The 21,230-nt window shown below is 43.3% G+C and overlaps 1 protein-coding gene across 4 annotated transcripts in view; it reads left to right on the top strand.

Moving 5' to 3' along the window:
• The window catches only part of Fam222b (family with sequence similarity 222 member B), a 57,199-nt gene that overhangs the window by 6,063 nt on the left and 29,906 nt on the right, over positions 1–21,230 (top strand). The window contains exon 1 of one of the 4 annotated variants that reach the window (XM_050128592.1): positions 19,898–20,095. The exons of the other annotated variants lie outside the window; for them this stretch is intronic. The gene's annotated coding sequence lies outside the window, so the exon portion shown is untranslated. Of the gene's footprint in view, positions 1–19,897; positions 20,096–21,230 lie in introns of those variants that run through there. 4 annotated transcript variants of the gene reach the window in all.

Genomic DNA, 21,230 nt, shown 5'->3' with positions numbered 1-21,230 from the left:
AAAAAAAAAAAAAAAAATTAAATAAATAAATAAAATCCCAGCATTCCTGAGGGTAAGGCAGGAGTTTGAGGACAGCCTGGACTACAAGTGAGAGGTTCAGCTCGTTATAGAGCCGGATTGAGAGGAAGGAAGAAAAAAAGACTTAAAAAATGGACCAATGGTGCAGAATAGCTTCCCAGATGCCAAGGGTTTGCTTCTAGTGTTTATACAGTTCGCATAGAGTAATTGCTCATTAATATTTGTTACATGAAAATGACAATCTATATGAATCATAATCAACAAACCTGGGTTGAGATCCTCAGCCTAATTGTGTCTTTAAAGGAGTTTACATAATACACTATTGCCTTAGAGCCCTCATTGGTTAATACAGACTTGACCAGAATTTAGGAGCAAGTTGAGACAGTGTAGGATCTTCTTGAGCTGGGCTACATGAGCCCTGTCTCAAATAAAAACAAGGTTGCAAACAAAAGCCAAAACATGGCTCAGTCAGTAAAATGCTTGCTCTGCAACCTGAGGACCCGAGTTTAATCGCGAGATCTTCAGAACCTGTGTTTAAAAAGCCTGGAATGGCCCGGCAATGGTGGTGCACACCTTTAATCCCAGTACACCACTCTGGCCTCACAGATCTGCCTGCCTCTGTCTGTCTCCCGAGTGTAGGGTTAAAGGCAGCACCACCCCACCAGGTTGCGGCCAGTGCTCTTTAGCCTCTGAGCCATCTCTCCAGCCCCGGGAAGAGCACACTCTTAATTCCAGTTTTAGAAAGGCAGATCTTTCCAGCCAGCTGCATGGTGACTTTCATGCCAATGAAAAACCAAAGAAAAAAAAAGTGGCAAGGCATGATCTCAGGTGTTGGAAGATGGTAGGAGGACCAGGAGAAATTGTTCAAGGTCAGTCTCTACTACACGGAGAGAGGCCAGTATGGGCTCCATTTGACCCTGCCAGACAAAGATGAAGAAAAATCCATCAAACAAAAACAATCAAAGTGGACATTACTTGAGGAATGGCAGAAGTTGTCGGGGGAGGATGACAACCAAAACATAATGACATAATCCCAGCAAGTGCTGGTATTAAAGGCCTGCAGCAACACCCTCAGCAAGATGGCTCAATTGTTAAGGGCACCAAAAGACCCAGTGTGGTTTTCAGTAACCACACCAGATGACTCACACATGTCTGTGGCTCTAGCTCCCAGGGTCTGACCCTCTTCTAGCTTCAATGGGCACTCGCATATACATACACATAAAATAAAAAACAAATCTTTAAAAGAAAGAATTTATTTGAAGTAATCCTGATAGAGGCTGAAAGTCACGGTGCTCCCTGTAATTCCAGCGCTGGCGGAGCTAAAGAAAGAGGATCTTGAATTGAAGCTTACTTGGGCTAGATACTAAGATCCTCTCTCAAAACAGGACAAAACAGGCTGGAGAGGTGGCTTCAGAGCACTGGCTAGTCTTCTAAAGGACTTGGGTTGGATTTCCAGCACTCACATGATGAAACTGTCTGAAACTCTAGTTCCAACAGATCCTGTGCCCACTTCTGGTCTCCCCAGGCCTCAGGTATGCACGTGCACAGTCATACATGCCAAAACAGCCATGCACATAAACAACTGCAAAGTATCTGTAATAGAATATAATTCCATATGATCAATTTTTTTGTGCCAGGGATTGTAAAAAAAAAAAAAACTCATATCTTTTGAGACGGGGTTCTCTGTGTAGCCCTGGCGGTCCTGGAATTTGCTCTGTAAACCAGGCTGGCCCCAAACTCAGAGGTCCATCTGCCTCTGCCTCCCCAGATTAAAGGTATTGGACCACCACTCCTGGCTACTTTGTAACCCCACCTGGTCTGAAACTCCCTGTGTCCACTAAACTGGACTCTGCCTCCCAAATGCTGGGAATAAAGGCCCTAAAGTCACTTTTCGTGTGGTGCTGAAGACTGATCTCAGGACTTTTCCCCAGAGCTGCACCCATGGTCCCGGGCATAATGAGAAAGGTACTATTTATCAGGTCAGCATGCTGATCAGGATATAAGATAGATCCTGTTTTCAGAGAAGCTGAAATGGGAGAAAAAAATTGTGAATGGCTGTTGAAGCAGAGTAGATGATTTGTTAGGAGAGTGGACACAGGACTGAGGAGTATTGCTGGGAGACATTCTGCATTGAACCTGTAGGACAGGGCCTCCAAGTGGGACAAGATAAGGCATTCCAAGTAAACAGTGAATATTGAAGATGAAAACCTGACAGGGAAGATAACAAGATTACGCAGGGGTCTGAGGCTTATCCATTGCGCTGTTTCCTAATTTGAGAAACTCAGAAGCTTAATTTGTGGTTGTGGGGATCTGTGTTCAGACTCTCCTATAAACAAAGATTGAAGAATGAACAAAAAGAAAAGTTTGAAGACGTGAAGCCAGAGGCACTGTTGATAGATGCTACTAAGACAGGACAAACAAGGGGCAGAAATGCGCTGAGACCTTGCAGAGTACTGTCGGATAGTGCAGCCAGCGGGGCAGGAAGCTCGGGACGCTTTCACAAGAGAGGTGTGCCTAATACTTGGTTTTAAACTCTTAAAACTGTGTAGCAACATCTGGAAGATGATCCTACCTCTAAAAAAGAAAAAAATTGATCGGAGCTGTCTATAGAGATTTAGTTCCGTGATGGGAACCCTTGTCTGGAATTAGCAGGAATCCTGGGGCTCAAACCTCAGAACTTTGGGAGAAGAAGGAAAAACAGACGTGGGTAGTGAGGCACGTGCTCCAGGTCTCGGCACTTGGGAGCTGCGGTAGGAAATTCAGAAGTTCCAAACCAGTTTTGGCTGCATCGGAGATCTCTCAAAACAAAACTGCAACCCGAGTGATGATGGGAGATTAAAGTGAGTGGAGACTTGGTAGCCTTGACCAGTGTATTGAGGGCACCAAAAAGAATGTGGTCTGTACAGGCTAAGGAGTCGGAAAAATCACTGTCAGAAAAGGACCATTGTTTATAAATTACGTGAAGATCAATAGACTTCACTACATGTAGTATGTGTTAAGAATTGTCCTTTTTACAATTTTTGTGCTGGCAATGCTTATCTTTATGATTTTTTTTTTTGGTTTTTTTTTTTTGTTTTGTTTTGTTTTGTTTTTTGAGACAGGGTTTCTCTGAGGTTTTGGAGCCTGTCCTGGAACTAGCTCTTGTAGACCAGGCTGGTCTCGNCCCTCAGCAAGATGGCTCAATTGTTAAGGGCACCAAAAGACCCAGTGTGGTTTTCAGTAACCACACCAGATGACTCACACATGTCTGTGGCTCTAGCTCCCAGGGTCTGACCCTCTTCTAGCTTCAATGGGCACTAGGAACCCCCAGAAACAAGGGGGTTAAATGCGTGCACACCATGTTAACGGTAATGCTTATTTTTATACAGAACATTTCCCCTGCTGCACTGCTGCAGAAACACCAGAGCATCTGTGCAAATGAAATATCAGAGGCTTTCAAAAGAGCTGTAAGGTTTCCAGCCTTCCCACTCTCTTCCCTCCCTTCTCTCTACCCCATTAGTTTTTGTTTTTCAGACAGTCTTGTCATGTAGCCAGAGTTGGCTTTGAACTCTTAATTCTCCTGTTTCCACTTCCCAAGTGCTGGAGTTAGAGGTTTAAGACACCTACCATGTCTGTCCTGGTTTAGCGTGTGTATTTTTTTTTTAAATTAAGCTTTTTAGGTTTTATGTATGTGTTTGCCTTCTTGAGTGTATGTGTACCACATGTGTGCCTGGTATCCTGGAGACCAGGAGAGAGAGCCAGATTCCCTGGCTTGTGAGCTACCATGTGTATTGAATCCAGGTACTATGTTAGTGCATCAAGTACTATCAAATGATTAATCATAATTCTAGTCCTCGATTTTATTTTTATTTATTTAAATTTTTTTTTCGAGACAAGGTTTTTTTGTAGCTTTGGTGCCTGTCCTGGAACTAGCTTTTGTAGACCAGGCTGACCTTGAACTCACAGAGATCCGCCTGCCTCGCCTTGCTGGGATTAAAGGTGTGTGCCACCACTGCTTGACTTTTTAAAGATTTTACTTTTTAAAGATTTTATTTATTTTTATGTGCATTGGTGTTTTGCTTGCATGTATGTCTGTGTGAGAGGGCCCGCTGCCCTGGAACTGGACACTTGTGAGCTGCCCTGTGTGTGCTGGAAATTGAACCCAGTGCCCTTGACCACTAAGTTATCTTTCCAGCTCCAGGAGGCCCTTGATTTTAATGCTTTAAGACTACTTGTAGGGCTGGGAAGATGGCTCAGCAGACCTGGGTTCAACTCCTAGGTGCTGACAGCTATCTGTAACACCAGTTCCAGGGCACATGGTACCATCACATAGCATCACATAGACATACATGCAAGCAAAACACCAGTATACATAAATAAATTTTGAAAGAAAAAAACAATCTGGCACACACCTTTAATCCCAGCTCTTGGGAGACAGAGGTAGGCAGGTCTTTGTGATGAGGCCAACCTGGTGTACAGAGTGAGTTCCAGAACAGCCAGGGCTATACAACACAGGGCTATCCAACCCTGCCTCCAAAAAAGAAAAATTAGTTTTAAATTTATGTGTATGTGTGTATCTCTGTATTTGTATATAGGTAAGTGTAAGTGTAATTGTCTTCAGAGGCCAGAAAAGGACATTGGATCCCCTGGAACTAGAGAGAGTTATAGCAATTGTGAGCCACCCAAAATAGGTGTTAGGAACTGATTTCCTCTGCAAAAGCAAGTACTCAATTAGGATGGCCTGGAACTCACAGAGGCTTGATAACTTTAAAAGGGTATTTTTAAAGCATACTTTACTAGAGCCAAGTGTGGTAGACACCAGTAATATCCGTCCTCAGAAACTGAGACAGGATGGTGAGCTCAAGGTCGGCGACCATAGTAAGACCTTGTTTCAAACCTATTTGTATTTGAGTCAGGGTCTCCTGTAACCCAGGCTGGCCTTGATCTAATTGCTAAGGTGACTTTGAACTCCTAATCTTCCTGTGGCCTTCAGTGTGCTGAGACCATAGGCTTGTGCCAAGCATGCTTCAATTAGCTTTCTTTATTTCAGTCTCTCTTCCTGTCTGTCCTAGGACACTGTGTTACTTAAAAACATGTTTTCTGCTGAGAACATGAAAAGTTTCCAATGGTGACATTTATCAAGTTAATTGCTGGTTAATATATGAATCTCGGATGCTTAGCCTATTAGGTCAAGAGGCAATTTTTTTTTTTTTTTTTTTTTTTTTTTTGATTTTGAGACAGGGTCTCAGGTAGCATAGGCTAACTTTAAATTCACTAAGTAGCTAAGCACGAATTTGGTTCTTCTGCTTCTGCCTCCTGAGAACTAGGATTACAGGCTTACCCCAGGACATTAGGGGTTTTTTTGGTATGAATGGAACCAAGGGCTTCGTAAATGCTAGGGAGCCACTCAACCAACTGAGCCACATTCTAAGCCCTTTATTTATTTGAGCCCAGGCTAGCCTCAAACTTGTTATCATCCTGCTTCAGCATGCTAGTATTTGTATTACAGGCCTGTGCCATCAGGCCTAGCTAAAACAGTCTGTTTGTTTGTTTTTTGAGGCAGGGTTTTTCTGTAGCTGTGGAACCTGTCCTAGAACTTACTCTGAAGACCAGGCTGGTTTTGAAACACTTATTTCTGCCTCCTGAGTATTGGGATTAAAAGAGTGTGTGTTACCACTGCCCTGCTCAAAAACATTCTTAAGTATCCCCGGATAAGGATATATATATTTTATCTTCCAGGTATGAGTGGGTTTTCAGATTTGGAAAGATAGGAAGAATTGGCTGTGAATTTTAGGTAACTGGACCAGGCTCAACAATGTTTAACAGCCCTTTCTCCTCAAAATTGGCATCTAACTTCTCTGTCTGCTATTTTCTTCTGTGAGGCAATTTGAATTTTCTGTTTGTCGGTGTTTTCTGGATCATGTCTCTTTACTTTTTCACTGCATATTTTTCTCAGTTGTCTAAAGTCATTTTTGTCCCTGTACACTTCAGTTGCTTTGCTCAATGCCTTTATTGTCAAAACTCAATGATACTTTTTTTAATTAATAATTTTTATACGTGATAACATTTTGCCTGCATGTATGTCTGTACATCACATGAGTGCAGTGCCCTGAGAACAGAAGAGCTCTCAGCTCCCCAGGACTGGACTTACAGATGGCTGTGAGCCACCATGTCGGTGCTGGGAATTGAACCCCGGTCCTCTGGAAGAGCAGCCAGTGCTCTTAACCGCTGATCCATCTCTCCAGCCCCCAGAAATATTGACTTAAAAATAAATTACGGAGTGCTGGAATTAAAGGTGTTTGCCACATTTCTCACTCTTAGCCTCTGAGCCATTTCTCAGGTCTACTTTATTTAAGAGATGTCTCTGAGGGCTTAGAGCTCTCAGTGTAGATCAAGATGGCCTTGAACTTGTGGCAGCCCTCCTGCTTCATTACCCCAAATGCTGGGGCTCCTGGGGCATAACACTATACTTGGATCTTTTTCTTTCTCTCTCTCTCTTTTCTTTTAGCTTCAGTGGTACCTCACCATGTATTGAATTTCTACTGTCTTTTGAGGTCTGGTGGCCTGTACCCATAATTCTTACATTTTGTAATCTCAACACTTAGAAGATTCAAGTGGGAGGATTGTGAATATGAGACCTCTTGAGGGGACTGGAGAGATAATTTAATGGTTAAAGCATTGGCTGCTCTTCAGGATGACCCTTCTTCCATACAGTGATAAAATCACCTGTCCCAGGAGCCTGAGGCCCTCTCCTGGCCTCTGAAGCTATTGCAGTCATAGTGCTCAGACATACAGGCAGACAATACCCATCCAACCAAAGAAACAAATAATTAAGACACCCAAATAAATAAATAAGAGATTCAAATTAGCACTTGGATGCTAATAACAAGAACCTGTCTTGGGGAAGGGAGATAAAATCTCTACTATCCTGGAGCTTGTATTCTAGTGAATGAGGGTAAACAGGCAATTTTTAGAAATCAGCAAATGAGATATGGTAGCTAATTGTGCCCCATTGTTGACAGTAGTTTCTGTCCCACCCTGGCCCCACAGCTGTAAAGTCTCAAAGAAACACAGAGATCTACATTAATTATAAACTGGTTAACGTGTTAGTTCAGACTTCCTATTAATTCTTATAACCTATATTAGCCCATAATTCGTATCTGTGTTAGCCACATGGCTTGGTACCTTTTATCAGTAAGGCATTATCATCTTGCTTCCTCTGTGTTTGAATGATGACTCCAGATTCAGCCTTTCCTCTTCCTAGAATTCTCCTTTTCTGCCCCCCCCCCCAGCCTATACTTCCTGCCTGGCTACTGGCCAATCAGTATTTTATTAAAGCAGTACAACTGGCAAATCTTTACAGAATATAAGATCATTGTCCCACAGCATTTCCCCAACCCCCTTTTCTTCAAAACAAAAACTCTGAATCTAATCTCCTTTGTTTAGCTTTCTTCCTGACTATTATCCATAACAACTTGTAACCAACACTCTAAACAAAGACAAACATCCATAATCCATTTAATCCATTTTTTTTTTTTGGGAATGTAGGCATAGTTTTCTAGACTACTTCCTGCTGATTGAGGGCACTGATAATCTTATGGGGACCTAAAGAAAATTTAGAATTATGATCAAGTCCTGACTGGAGTATTCTGTGAGTGTTGATTATTTCGGCCAGCAGTTTTGAAATTGTTCTGGATATAGAACTCAGACATTTGGGCCATCTAGTCCTATCAGAGATTTATCAGGGCTGTCTTCCTTAATCAAGCATTTTAAAACCCAGAATGAATCCACAGCCTCTCATTTCCTGTGGAGACAAAAGCAAAATCTCTCCTCCGAAGTAACATATCTTTTGACTTTTATTTTATTTTTTACGTATATAATATCCTATGTACATGTATGCCTGCAGGCCAGAAGAGGGCACCAGACCTCATTACCAGATGGTTGTGAGCCACCATGTGGTTGCTGGGAATTGAACTCAGGACCTTTGGAAGAGCAGGCAATGCTCTTAACCGCTGAGCCATCTCTCCAGTCCCTCTTGACTTATATTTTAAAGTCAGGGCATTTTCAAAATGTATAGGTTGGATTAATCCAGCAGCATTTATAATCAAATGTCTTTTAGGAATCGTTGATCCTTCCTCAGCCATCAAACAATTCAAATACAACACAATAACATACAATATCCAGATTCTCTGTGTATTTTCTATCATCAGGTAGCTTTATTTTAAACTCTCATTTGGTAGGGTTTAAGTGAAAGGGCTCTATTCTCTGAGGGATGCAACAGCAGAAACGCTGTAGGTCCCCAGTGGTGGCAGTGGGCAGCAGGTCCCCAGACCACAGTGGGCCATGTGGCGGGTGAGAAACAGATGGATAGGCATGCCATGCAGAGGAATTGGGTATTTATTTGGTGGGTTATGGAGTGGTAAGGGAAAAGGGGAGAAGGGGAGATGGGGGAAGAGCAGAGAGAGAGAGAGAGAGAACCAGAAGGGGGGGGGGAGAGAGCCATGGCAGCAGCTACCTTTTTGGGAGAGAGATGGAAAGGAAGAGAGCTCAGGCCAGAAGCAGAAGGAAGATCTGCCTGCCTTGGTGGTGGATCAGGGAGGGAGTGGGCAGGGCTTGTCTCTTAAAGGGACTGGATAGACCATTACACTATTTCTTTTTTATTTTTGGTTTTTAAGACAGGGTTTCTTTGTGTATCTTTGGCTGTTCTGGAATTCACTCTGTAGACCAGGCTGTCCTTGGACTCACAGAGATTCATTTGCCTCTGCCTCCCAAATGTTGGAATTAAAGGTGTGTACCCCCACACCCAACTTCTCTCTCTCTCTCTCTCTCTCTCTCTCTCTCTCTTTAAGCACTTTATTCATTTTCTTTTCTCTCCTGAGCCTACATATAGTTTTAAACACACTGTAAACCCTTTAGAGTTTTTTTTGTTGTTAAAATCTATCTTTCCTGTATATCTCTCTTTTCCTGACCACATGAGTCTTCAATTTGCTAAGCAATATGGGTAGGATTAAAGCCGTTGGCTTTGATGGCTGGATCCACCTCATTCCTTAGCTTTCTGAGAGTCTAGCCTTATGGCAGAGGTACCGGCCAGAGCCATGTTTATTGCCACAACTCTATGGAGTTTCAAGGTTCTTGCCACCACCAAGAAGCATGCTGTTGGCTATTCATAAACACCATTTAAGTGTTTTGTGGTGGGGCCTTTTTTTTTTAATTTTCGAGACAGGGTTTCTCCGTAGCTTTTGGTTCGGTTCCTGTCCTGGAACTAGCTCTTCTAGACCAGGCTGGCCTCGAACTCACAGAGATCCGCCTGCCTCTGCCTCCCAAGTGCTGGGATTAAAGGCGTGCGCCACCACCGCCCAGCTGGTGGGGCTTCTTAAAAGAGTTGCAAGGTTTTTGCAGCTAAAGCTGAGTCAGAAAGCCTCTCTTAAATGAGACATGCTTTCCTCTAGCAAACAGAGCCCATCTGAGAAAATGCTACTACCAAGAAGCCATGCTTAACTCTGTTCTTTTTGTATCTAGAATTCCTTCCCAAACTGTCTTGGATTTTAAGTGGATTTGGTTGTCCACATTGATGCCATTTGTTGACGGAGATTTCTTTCCCAGTGCTAGGGTGGATTCCTGTGAATGTGAGGCCTGCCTGGTCTATATAGCACGTTCTGGGTCAGAACAAAGCTCATACTCTATAGAGAACAAAAGTGGGTGTGGTAGAGGATGAACATACAGCCAGCTCTGGTTGGGAGAACAGCTGTGCGAATTTGATGGTTAACATCTTAGAGGCTTTGCAAATCAGCAGAATATAGTGTAAAGCCCCTAGCTAGGGAAGAATGGGTGTGCTGGACTGCGGGAACAGAAAAAGGGCAGTGTGGTTTGACTAGGAGGGAGAATGATCCAAGGTGAAGCAGGCATGGGGTAGGTGACAGGTTTGAAAGCGGATATGTGCTGTGAATGAGGCTGGCCTTAGAGGCTCACATGTTTGAACTCTTGGTTCCCAGTTGATGGAAATCTTTGGAAAAGATTAGGAATGTGACTTTTTTTGGAGAAAGTGTGTCACTGTGGGTGGGTTTTGAGATTTCATAAACCCCAAGCTATTTCCCAGTTTAGCTCTCTCTGCCTCCTGATTATTTATCAGAAGTAAGTTTTCAACTACTGCTTTAGCACCATGCCTGCCTGCGGCCACGCTCCCCACCATGATGGTTGTGGACCCACCCTCTGAGTCTGCAGTGAACTGCTTTGGCCATGGGGTCTAATGGCAGCAGCAGAGGAATAACTAAGACAGCCAGGGCGTATTCTTTCTTTGGAGGAGGGAGAATGATGTGAGCTGGCTTGTGATTAGAAAGAATATTATTGTTGCTGTATGAAAATGAGTTGTATAGGGGCTCAAGACTAGTGGCACATTAATTATAGACATAATAAATTATAGACATAATAAATAGATATAATTAAAGACAGACATTAATTCAGACTAGAGTTAAGTTGATGGCCAAGTGGATGGAGTGATGGTAGAAAAGCAGTAGAGATGTAGACAGAGTGTGTCTTTGGAAATGGAGTTGACAGGGCCTGATTGGGCCTTATCACAGCTGAGGATGTGGGCAGAAGAGGGCTAGTGGGTGGGGCTAGGTGAGTAAGGGGCCTTGCTTTTCATTTACCAGGATAAAACTGGCAGATAGATAAAAATGGCAGAAAGGATTTGGCTTTAGTCATTCCAGATTCAAGATGCTTGAAATATATAGTTGGATGGAAAAACCTGGTATTTCCAGGGAGAAGTAGGGGCTGGGATTTCAGACTGGAAGTTCTCACCATATGGATGAATTCGAAGTTACAGAATTAAATCAGGAGGACACTGAAGAGGCTATGGCTAAAGCAGAGAAGCTTGAGAAAAAAGCAGTTCGAGGTCAGGTAGAAATCCAGGGAAGTAGTTGGATGGTGGTGATGCCTGCCTTTGATCCCAGCACCTGGGACTCTTGAGTTCTAGGTCAGTCTGGTCTACAGAGTGAGTTCCAGGACAGAGACCCTGTCTTGAAAACAAAACAAGCTGGGAGGTGATGGCGCACGCAGAGGCAGGTGGATCTCTCTGTAAATTCGAGGCCAGCCTGGTCTACTAGTTCCAGGACAGGCTCCAAAGCTACAGAGAAACCCTGTCTTAAAAAAACAAAAACAAAAAACAGGCAAAAAAAAAAAAAAAAAAAAAAACAGGCAAACAAGCAAAAAAGAAAACAAAGCAGAACAATTCAGGGAAGTTCTACATACAAGTCAGTCCAGAAGAGCTGGGCCTGGTGGTGCACTTAGCTGAGGCAGGAAAGTCATGAATTCAGGTCAACCTGAGACGTCGACTGAGGGGAGCAAAAATGTTTTACAGGAAGATTAGTCAACTGTATTGGATGCTATCGAGGTTCAGGTAAGAACAGAAATACTTGAGGGGTTTGATAACCTGGAGATTACTGTGACTTTGTCTAAAGTGTTCACCAGAGGGACGGGTGCGGTGGAATTAGGAGGAAATGAAACATGCATTTAACCTTTTTTTTTTTTTTTAAATTTTTCTCATAAAAAACAGTGAAATTTTGTTTGGAAGCCAGTTCTTCTCTGTTGATTCATCAGTGCATGACAGAACCTGTCGGCAGACGTTTTATCTGCTAGAGCAGCAGTCCCCTCCCCTTTGTACCTGTTTAGTGTTTGCCACAGTGTGAGCTGATGTTGGATGTCTTCCTTGTTCTCCACCCCCACCCTGCACCCCCAGCCTGCACCCTCACCCTGCACCCCCAGCCAGGGCTGACCGCAGATCAGTATATAAGTATGATTATAGATTACAGAAATCCTCCTGCCCCTGCCTCCTGAGTGCTGAGATTAAAGACATGTCACTTTCCTTGAACTTGGAGGTCCTGGTGTCTGCCTCCTGAGCGCTGCTGGCACTATACTTGTTAGTTTTTGAGGATCCGGCTCTGCCACCTCCCATGTTTTTGTTGTTGTTTAAAGATTTACTTTCTTACTAATTTATTTATGTGTACAGTGTTCTGCCTGCCTGTACTCCTGCATGCCAGAAGAGGGCACCAAATCTTATTACTGATGGTTGTGTGCCACCATATGTGGTGGTTGGAAATTGAACTCAGGACCTCTGGAAGAGCAGCCAGTGCCCTTAACCACTGAGCTATCTCTCCAGCCCCTAATGTTGTTTTGTTTTTAATTCTTTTAGGTGATGTTGTGGTGTTCAGGTTGGTTTTCACTGGATAGCTGAGTGAGGCCTGAATTACTGATTCTCCTGCTCTGTTACTCCTATCCTGAGTGCCAGGGTTACAGGCCAGTGCCACCAAGCCAGTTTTCTTTTAAATAACCCTGGCTATGTACCCCAAAGTGGCCAGAACTAGCGATCCTCCTGCCTTAGCCTCCTTAACGCTAGGATTACAGTTGTGGCAACAGGCCTAGTTTTCTTTCCCTTCCCTTTTGAGACAGGGTCTTACTCTTTAGCTCAGGCAGGCTCAGTTAACTATAATCCTTCAGCCTCAACCTCTTTAGTGGGCTGGGATTACCAGCATGAGCAACCACATCTGACTCAGTATTTTGTTTGTTTTAAATACTTCTTGAAATTGTTATTAAACCCTTACCTATTTGTATTCTAAGTGGTTATTGTGTTTTTGCCGAAGTAGTATAATTTCCCAACATTTCGAGTTAGTGTTTTAAATGACGTTCTTCTTTGTAAAAGCCTGCTGTCATTGGGGCTATGAACAATACACCTAATGGGTAAGTGAATGTGACTTAAGGTTTAGGTCCTGGCCTTGGGAAAGTAGACAGGCTTGACCTTGGCCTTAGGATGCATCAGTTTTCTCAGCATCAAATAAGGATGACAAGACCAGTTTAGCTCACTCACAGTGGGTGGTTGTGAGGTATGACTATTAATGAAAATAATTGTAAAACACTTTTGCAAGTTCAAGTGTGATTTAAATGTTAAATAATAGTTCTTTATTGGGATGTTGTGAAAATTAGCGGCATGATGTCTGCTAGAGGCTTAAGTTCCTTTTGAGAAAGGTGATATATTTTTTTAAATACTATTTGAGGAAAAATAGCTCAGAATTCGTGAAAAGATATTGCTACCCTAATTTCTAGACTTGTCAATTATGACACCATAATGAAGCAACTTCTTATTAAAGACATATTTCTCTAGAGATTTATTACAATATCACTTTTATGGGGTTCCTATTACAGATTTTTTTTTCATTTGGGAAAAAAATTCAGACTTCATCTTTGTGTGTGTGTGTGTGTGTGTGTGTGTGTGAACACTCAAGTGCATGTGTGATCAGAGGACAGCACCATAGGCCAGTGCTTTCCATCCATACATAGGTTCCAGGGATTTAACTCAAGGTGATCGGGCTTGTGGGGTAAGGACCTTAACCACTGAGCCATTCCGCCAGTCCCTTTTATATGATTTTTATCCTCTTAGTTTTTGATTCAAGCAGAGGGATGATTGCTGCCCTGTGGTACCTTTCAAGGTGGAGTGTATACTAATTTGTTTGGGGTGTTTTGTTGTCTATATTTAAAGCTTCATAGCCCGTCAATAGAAACACTGAAAAACATTTTGACTGGTAGTGCCGTTAGGTCAGTGGCTCTCAACCTGTGGATCACAGTTCCTTTCTCAAACCTCTGCCTCCAAATATGATTATGATTCATAATGCTAGCAAAATTACAGTTATGAAATAGCAATGAAAACAGTCTTATGGTTGGGGTCACCACAAAGGGAGGAGTTGTGTTAAAGGATCACAGCATTGGGACGGTTGAGAGCCACTGAGTTAGGCTACTGTTCCAGTTAGTATTTAAAGAAGGGCATGGTACCATTTCAGGTAAAATTAGCACTCTTTGTTCTACACCTGAGTCTAAATACAGACTCAACGGCATCGTTGTCTTATAACGTACTTGGGGCCTGCCTGAAATTTGAATCTGTTGGACAACTTTTCTTAGCCTCTAGAGGGATGTTAACAATAAGGGGAAATTAGGATGTAGTCTAGACCTGATGAAGGAAAGTGAAATCATTACTTAGGTTGGTGAGACTGAACTTTATTCTGCTTATAGGTCAGTTGGGATCCTGCACATTGCTTACAGAATAGGGACCTGTTATCACTAATTTTAGAATAAGGTGACATGAAGATAGTGGTTTTATATAGGTTGGAACTGAATCTTTGAATCTTCTGAATTGGTATTTCTCTCTCATTCCCTTACGTCTCCTTTCCCTCCCCTCTTCTTTTTTAAATACTGGGTTTTGTGTAGCTTAAGCTGGCCTTGAACCACTGATCCTTTTCCTTGTTCTTGACATATTCAACCACACCTGGTCTCCATTGCCTCCTAAATCAGGGACAAAATGTTAGGTTTCTTTTTTGATGTGAAGACTGCCTGCTTTTACTGTAATCTAATTCTATTTGGTTGTGTGCGTTTGTGCATGTGTGCATACCTGCTTACTCGGTGCCTAGAAAAAAGGGACCATGCCCTAGCCTAGTAGCAACAAACCTGTAAGCTACTTGGAAGGCTAAGGCTGGGATATAAGGCCAGCCTGGATGTCTTAATAGAGAAGGTAAACAGAGTTGAGCGTGTGGCTCCGTGTAGCATGTGTTAAGTTGCATGAAGCTCTACCAAGTACACTTGCTTGCTTTCCTTTCTAGATTTATTTTCTTTTATGTGTATGAGCATTTTGCCTGTGTGTGTTTATGTGTACCATTTGTGTATCTGGTGCTTGCAGAGGTCAGAAGAGGGTGTTGTATCCTCAGACACAGAAGTTTTAGATTGTTGAATTACATTGGTGGTGCTGGGAACCAAATCCTGGTCTTTTGCAAGAGTAAGTATTCTTTTCTTGTTTGTTTGTTTTGTTTTTTTGAGACAGGGTTTCTTTGTAGCTTTGGAGCCTGTCCTGGAACTAGTTCTTGTAGACCAGGCTGGCCTCGAACTCACAAAGATCTGCCTGCCTCTGCCTCCAGAGGCAAGAATAAATATTCTTAACCACTGAGCCCTCTCTCAGGTGGGCCACCCACCCCATGTTTTTAAAAGGGTCTCTGTTCTAGGCTGGCCTCAAACTCCCTTTATAGTTCAAGATGACCTTGAACTTCAGACCTTCCTGTCTCTATCAAGTGCTGGGATCTTAGGCCTGTTGTTCTTTCTACTCGGTCCTTGACAGTATTTCTTACTGACTGAATAGTTCATGCTCCTTGAGTACTTTCTCCTTTGCTTCTGTTCTCTTTCTTACATTATTTTCTTCTGGCATGTAAAAATTTTTGTATATTGTTGGCACCAACTCTTCTTAATAAGCATTGCAAATACCCTTTTAGGCTATGAATAGGAAGTGAGAAGGCTGCCTCTTGCAGCAAATGCTAATTCAACACAGTGTTTGGTTAAATTAGTTGCTTGCCCTTGGTTATTGGAGCAATGGTAAGCTTCTTTTGTTTCTCCTCTTTCAGAGACACATAGAACAGCTCCTTCTGTCTGAAATCAAGTTTGGCTCTGTGTTGGTTATAATTTGCTTTTTCTGGCTGGCACAGCCTTCTTTTTGTTTTCTGTCTTCTGACAGATTCTGGGATTGTGGGGAAACAGCGTCCAGGGCTTTTTCAGGAACTGAGCCATTTTATCTACAGGAGAAGCCATTGGCTTTGGTGCTAAAGAAAACTGGCTCTGTATTTAAAGATGCCAAATCATGCTTGATTCGCAAGTTTGCTGTCTCATTTTGTGTATGTGTGTGAAACTTTTTCAAGATGTTGGCTTTTTTTTTTCATTTTCTACCATGTGCTACCCCATCAGTATGAGCAATTAACTAACAACTTATCCCCCCACCCCAGCACACACACAGCCCAAGCCTCCTAAACCACAAACATAGGGACCTTCCGAGGATTAGGGAAAATTTATACCACACAGTGTTCCATTTGATCACCCTCTCTGACTTCAAGCTTTTATTCTGGTTTATCAGTTAATGTCTTTTCCGTGGATTTTTGAATATTTAGTTGCAGAAATGATTTGCCAACTAAGGTGTCCTTTTTGTTTATTTGTTTTCTTCTGTTTTAGACAGGGTTTTACTTTGTTCTATGCTGGCCTGGAATTTACAATATAACCCCAGGCTTTCCTTGAACTCAAATATCTCCTCAATTGAGGAATTAGAGGCTTAAGGCACCATGCTCAGCTCCAGGATCTCTCTTGATATGTTTAGATTTCTCTCTCTCCCTCTCTTTTTAAATTAATTTACTATTTTTGAGATAAGGCAAATAGACCTGGCTGTTTGTTCTAGGTCTGTAGACCAGATTGACCTCAAATTTAGGGATTAGCCTACATCTGCCTCCTGAGTACTGAGATTAAAGATGTGCGCCACCCCCAGTGCTTGGGAGGTAGAGACAGGAGGATTTCTGCGAGTTCAAGACCAGTCAGAGATACATAGTGAAACCCTGTCTCATAGACAAAAACAAAAAAAGAGTTAACAAATGTGTCTGTGGTAAGCTAATTGTTATAGTGCTCTTGTTTTATGGCTTTGGAAAGTCCTGGCATTTCTACTTCAGTCTCCCCAGTGCTGGGATTATAGTAATGAACCACAATACCCAAGTTACTATTATTATCTAAGAAGTGTTACTGGGGGTGTTGGAGAGATGGCTCAGTGGGTAAGAGCACTGGCTGCAATTCCAGAGGACCTGGTTCAATTTCCAGCACCCACATGGCAGCTCACAACTGTCTATAACTCCAGTTCCAGGGGACCTGACACCCTCAGACATATACAGGCAAAACACCAATGCCTGTAAAATAAAAATAAATGAATTTTAAAAAAAAGGAAAGAAAGAAAAGAAATGTTGCTGGATACTGAGGAGACAGGCAGGGAGGTCTTTGTGAGTTCCAGGACAACGTGGTCTACAAAGCAAATCATATAGGCCAGCCATGTCAACAGTGAGATCCTGTCTCTGAAACAAAATAAGAGTAAATTTCACTTGCTTACTTGCTTTATTTCTTTATTTATTTGGGGCCATGCACATGTGCAGCTGCTGCATGTGTGGAGGTCAAGGGACAACTTCCACCATGTGTATCCTGGGCATCAAACTCAGACCATTAGGTTTGTTGGCAAGCCCTTTTACCCATTGAGCCGCATCCCTGGCCCTCATTTATATTTTTATTACAGGGGTTTAATAGCATTTTTGGCACTGAGGAACATCGTAATTTTTTAATGTGTGTGAATGAGTGAACAAAATGATTCCCAAAGAAAGGTTAGTTTATGGGGTTATATATTCTTGTAGATGGATCTCTGATGGGGAAGACGGCTCAGTTGGTAAATTGCCTACCTAGCAGGCATGACGACCTGAGTTAGAATCCCCAGAATCCACCTAAAAGGTATCTGCAACCCCCGAACTTGAGCAATGGGATAAAGATGGGGTTGTCGGAAGTCGTTGGCCAGCTAGAGTAGCTGGGTTGGTAAGCTTCAGGTTTAGTGAGAAACTCCACTTCAAAAACTGAAGGAAGGGCTGAAGAGCACTTGAGCAGCTAAGAGCATTGTTACTCTTGCAGGACCCAGGTTTCAGTCTCTGGCAGCTCATAATGGTCTGTAACTCTGGTTTCAGCAGATCTGGCACCCTCTTCTGGCCTTTTCCACCAGCACACATGTGGTGCATAGACATACATGCAGGCAAACACAACTGCCTGCAGTTCCAGTTCCAGGGGATCTGATGCCTTTTTCTGGACTCCAAGGGCACTTGTATGTAGGTGGTGCTCATACATATACTCAGGCACATACACAAAATAAAGGAGTAGTAGAGGAATGATTCCTCACCCTCTGACTTTCATACACACACACACAGAATACAACTTAGTTTCTTGTCAGGCTACACCACTTGTTACTGTTTTCTTTTAGTCTGGTCTACTGGATGCTGCATTTATAATATATATATATGTATATATATATGTACATGCACATTTGCATACTAGCCAAATGTTCTACCACCAGGTAGCATTCAGAAACTTTGTTATTTTGGGATTTATTTTATTTTATTTTTTTGAGACATAGTCTCTGTTTTGTAGCCAGTTCTGTCCTGGAACTGGCTATGTAGACCAAGCTGGCCTCTAACTCACAGAGGTTCACCTGCCTCTGCCTTCTGAGTGCTGGGATTAAAAGCATGTGTCACTATACCTTTTTTTTTTTTTAATTCTTTTATGTGTATGGGTGTTTTGCCTGTATATATGTATGTCTCTGCATTGTGTGTGCCTGGAACCTGTGGAAGCCAGAAGAGGGCATTGGATTCCCTGCAACTGAAGTTAGAGATGGTTGTGACCAACCATATTGGTTTTGGGAATTGGACAACTGAGCCATCTGTTCAGCCCTTTTTCTTTTTGAGAAAACTTGGCTATGTAGACGGGGTGGCCTTGAGCTTGGAGTTCAGCCTTTACCTCCTGCGTGCTGACCTAACTGCAGCCCACCATACTTGGCTCTTTTTCTCTTACTTGTATTATTTAATTTGCAACAAATGTGCTAAGCTTAGTGCTCTACCACTGAGCTACACCCTTGCTTTGTTTTCAGTTTTATCGGTGCAGAAGTAAATGGGGTTGGAGAGTGTGATGCAGTTCAATTTGCAATTAATTACAAGAATGCTGCACAGAAATGATGACCTATATCTCTCTTTGGTCTTCCCCCTCCTCCTGGCTTCCTCTCCTACCTTCTCACCTCTTCTTGTGTTGGGGACGGAGCCTATGGCCTTACATTAGTTAATATTGCTGCTCTGCCACTAGGTGGCCCACGCGCTCTCAACACCCACCCCCTCCCCAGGTTTCTTAAAGCCTAGGGTGGCCTCCAGCTTCTGATCTTCCTGCCTCTCTCTACACAATACCTAGGGTTCTGAGGCCTGAACCTGGACTTACTGTATCCTAAGCAAGCATTCTAACAACCAAACACACCCCCAGTACACCCACTCTTTGTTTTTGCTAAATGAACTCCATACTACAACCCAAGCAATTAGACCATACTGTTTTTAGCATATTCCATCCCAGCCACAGTGTGCCCCCACCACTGGCGTTAGCAATTAAAGTTTGGGTATAGACTTCCAGTTATGCAATGTTTTAAGCAAGGTTACGTACGTTATTTTAAGGAGACTTGATTCTTCTGTATCTTAATTATACGAGATCTGATAAGGAAATGATCATCTCAGGATTATTGTATGTACATGCTTTGGATCTGATACAGGTTGAAGCCAACTTCGTGATCTTTGCATGTTTCCTTTTATTTCTGCAGAAGATTTGTTATGTTGCCTTCCTCCCCAACTCCACCAACTTCTAGGTACAATACTTTCTCAGTACGCTCCTTTCCCATCCCCAGTTTCCCCCAGGGAGAGCAGGAATTTCCAACGAATTGATGCAGTTGATTTAATACCTAAATCTTTCCACCATTTTGACAGAATGCAGTTGATTAGGCTGACTAAAGGAAGGTAAATTCATTGAGGGCCTGAAGAGAGCTTCCCTTTTGTAGATGGGTGTCTTCCGGTGGTTAATTGGTTTGGAAGTGTGAAGTGTTCTGGCAGGAAACACCTGAGAGCTGGTCACTCTTGGTACCAGGTATAGAGTGGGTGGAGGAGCTGGCGAGGCGGCGGGCGCGGCAACACCTGCCTGGCTGCTGGAGGCTACATTTCTAGTTTCCGTGTGGGCACCAGGAGAGACGGGGGCAGCGCTAACAAAGAGGAGCCGTGCCGGGGCCGGGGCGGCGGGTAGCTGGCCTATCCCCGGCGACTGACCTCCCAGTGGGCCTCCCCAGTTGGCTGTGTGGCAAGTCGCTCTGCTGGTTCCTTGGCTGACGATTGGCTGTGTAGACAGGAGGGAGCTTGCAAAGAGCGGGGATGGAGTTGAGGGGGCGGGGCTGGCTTCCGGCGGCGGAGGGGAGCGAGCCGGAGCCGGCTGGGGGAGGGGGTGTCGGCGCACCACGGAGTGCAGTGCTCTCGGTGAGCCTGGCACCGGGAGTAGCCGTCTCCCCCTCCCCCTGCCAGAGCCGCTAGAAGCCACCTCTCTTCTGTCCTTCCTGGACCAGGGCGAGCAGGGCTGCACTGTCCCAGGCCGGTGGGGCGGAGCCCGGAGCCCCACTGAGCGCTGCAGAGCCAACCTCTCCTCCTGCCCCGGGCGCAAGGTGTGTGTGTTTTTCTAACGCCACCCGGACTTTAGCCGACTTAACCTTGTAAGAAAGGGGAAATGGAATGGGAAGTTTGATCTCTACGCCTCCTCACCTTGTTTTTGTTTTCCAGTTCTCCCTTTCATCCCTTCTTTCTGTCTCTTCATCCCACCCCTGCAGCTGGTTAAGGAGATTCAGGACACTTAATCTCTTTTTACCGATGTGTAGCTGTCCGCCGCGTAGTAAATTGCTCAGATGGAAAAAAGAGGAGCCCTTTTTATATGGTATCTGATGCAGCAAACCGGAGGGGAAAAGATAAAACCCAGGCTTGTGTTTTTTAAACTATACAGCATCTGCGTTTATTAAGGCTGCCCTTATTCTCCCCTCTGGGTCGGGCTTAATCAGCAGCAGTAATCTTAGAGGAGGAGGGTCTGGTGGAAAAATGGAGCAGCCCTCCGGCCTCGGTAGTTAAAAGCAATCCTGATAATTGTTAGCGATTAACTCTGGTAAAGTCTCTTCCCCCGAGAACACGTCACAGGCTTTGTGTATTGGCTCAACCCTATAGGAGAAAGAGCTAGGGCAGGAAAACTTGCCTTCTTACTGAACTTGAAGGCTTTATCAGCTTCTCCTTTGCTCTGTTTTATATTCATAGGTCAGCACTGTTCATGGATTCGTGAAGGGTTTGTTTCTGTCACAACCAAAGCTGCATATTTCAGAAAAGTACAGATAGTTTAATTTGTCTTTTTAAGTGTTCTCCACAATCTTTTTTAGTTGGGTGGCTGTGGCATTACAATTTAGACGGTGTTTATTTTTGGAGTTCCTTTGCTTTTGTAATTTACGAAAGTCATTCATTCATTCATTTGTTTATAAAAGCAACTCTCTCCTCTATAGTTCAGGCTCAGGCTGGCGTGACCACCGTCCTGGTTTAGCTTCCCTAACTGCTGGGAATTAACAGGTGTGCACCACCGCTCGAGATTTGGGTTCTTTCTGCTATAAATGGGTCTCTACAGCTCAAATTAGAAACTTGTTTACATATTTTAAATAGAAGGAAAGTTATCAGTTGAAGATAAAATGTTCAGAAACGACATTTTAGGAGCAAAGGGTATGCTTATTGAATAGCAGTGTATCTTTTTTTTTTTTTTTTTTTTTTTTT

The sequence above is a fragment of the Alexandromys fortis genome, unplaced genomic scaffold (genome assembly GCF_014885135.2).
Source record: "Alexandromys fortis isolate MF-2015 unplaced genomic scaffold, M_Fortis_MF-2015_v1.1 scaffold_80, whole genome shotgun sequence".
In the NCBI taxonomy this organism is placed as follows: Eukaryota; Metazoa; Chordata; class Mammalia; order Rodentia; family Cricetidae; genus Alexandromys; species Alexandromys fortis.
This window is presented reverse-complemented; position numbering and strand designations above follow the sequence as displayed.